The following is a 2,153-nucleotide window of genomic DNA, read 5'->3' as shown; positions in this document are numbered from 1 at the left end:
TCTTCCTGCAACGGGCCTCTAGTGATGCGTGTGTGAGTGTGTGTGTGGCGTGTGTGCGTGTATAAAATTGCAAAAAAAGCAATGAATTCTGTTGAATTAGTATGGTTTATTCTCCCCTCCCAACTTGTTTGGTGTTTTGCTTTGGATTTCTCGCTTGAATATTATAAAACAAACCTCATATTTTTCATGTACTTTTTTTATACGACAACAATACCATTATCTCATTTAATATAAAACCAAAACCTAATAATTCCTTTGTAGTTAGTTTCTAGTCTATGTTCACATTTTCCCACTTGTCTCAAAAATATCTTTTTATAGCTGGTTTGCTCAAATCAGATCCAGTCTGGTCTGTACATTGCCTTTGATGATAAGTCTCAAGTCCCCTGTCCTATTTTGCATACCACTTATTTGTTGGGGAAACTGGATCAATTTTCCTATAGGATACCCCAAATTTTGGATTGACCTGATTGATTTCTTGAATGGTCATCTTTTTCTTTACTCCAGTAAACTGGTAGTTTTTGATCAAGAGGCTTGAGTAGATCAGGCTCATTTCCCCCAGGTAACATGCTTCATAAGTAGTACTAGACTCTCACCACTCAGTGTTAAGTGTTGAAAGCGGACAACCAATGGTTCTGGGCTGCCTGTCACTACTTGAACCAATTTAGCAGGGACAGCATTGAATCATATATGAGCATTTATTCCAGTAATGCTGGCAGTATGGGAGAGCAGCAGGTCACGCACAAAAATCTGCTCTACCCCTCCCCATAAACCAAGAATTATGGGTAGAAGGACAAAGATTACATGGGAAAGTAGGAATTACAGGCATGGGGAAATAGGCAAGGTATAAAGGTTACAGGTTATAGGCAGGCTGGGGGTGTTGCAAAGGGTGGGTGCTCCGGGACCAGATTGTTTTAGCAATAAGGTTGTTAATCTTTCCGTGATGATAGTCATTCTCGGAAAAGGAGAATGGACTGCATTCCATATTAACTCCCATGTCCTGGGGCATACAACTCTCAACCAGGTTAGAACGTGCTTTCTCTAGTCAGAACAATCAGGGTTAACAGAGCATGATTAATATTTCTTATAATTCTAGGTATTCCCCAGTATTTTATTTCTGCCCCTAACATTGCAGGACTGCAGCACTGGATTCGTTTTGTTGGGAGCTTGTTAGAAATGTAGTCTCAAGCCCTACCATGGCCCTGAATCAGAACCTGCTTTCAACAAGCTCCTTGGGGTATTTATAGGTGCATTCAAGGCTCTGCCATGTATTTCTGACTGCATTGCATCAGGAGGCATTTGTTACCTGGTTGGCACACTTTGGAGAAGTTGTCAGCTGGCCCCATCTGTTACAGAGGAAGGATAGAGGCAGGATAAATGCCTGATTTTGATCCTTTTATTTATCTGTTTTCAGAGTAATGACTTAGTGGTGCCTAAGCAACTTCCAAAAGTGAAGTACAACACCTAGAGTGAACCCTAATGTAAACTGTGGACTGAGAAACGATGTATCAATGTAGGTTCATCAAGTGCAACAAATGTTCTACTCTGGTGGGAGCAGTTGGTAGTGGGGTTGGCTGTGCATGTATGGGGGTAGAGGGCATAGGAAATTCTGTACTTTCCTCTCAATTTTGCTATAAAATATAGTTTATTTTTTAAAAAGTGAACCATAACATTTAAAAAATTTATTTTATTTGTTTGTTTTTAAAATATATTTTTATTGATTTTAGAGAGGAAGGAAGCGGGAGAGAGAGAAACATCAATGATGAGAATCATTGATCAGCTGCCTCCTGCACACCCCCTACTGGGGATCAAAACAGCAACCCAGGTATGTGCCCTTGGATTGCTGGAATCGAACATGGGATCCTTTAGTCTGCAGGCTGACACTCTATCCACTGAGACAAACCAGCTAGGGTTTGAAAATTTATTTTTAAAGTATTACCATGGATTTTTTTTTTTAAATCCTCACCTGAGGATATTTTTTTCATCCGTTTTTAGAGAGAGTGGAAGGGAGGGAGGGACACATTGATTGGTTGCTTCCCGCTTGCGTCCCAACCAGCGTCAGGGGAACCTGCAACGCAGGTACGTGCCCTTGATCAGGAATTGACCCCTCGACCCTTAGGTCCACAAGCTGATTCTCTAACTACTGAGAACCATGG

The sequence above is a fragment of the Myotis lucifugus genome, unplaced genomic scaffold (assembly GCF_000147115.1).
Source record: "Myotis lucifugus unplaced genomic scaffold, Myoluc2.0 scaffold_395, whole genome shotgun sequence".
Lineage (NCBI taxonomy): Eukaryota > Metazoa > Chordata > Mammalia > Chiroptera > Vespertilionidae > Myotis > Myotis lucifugus.
Note: the sequence above shows the minus strand (reverse complement) of the source record.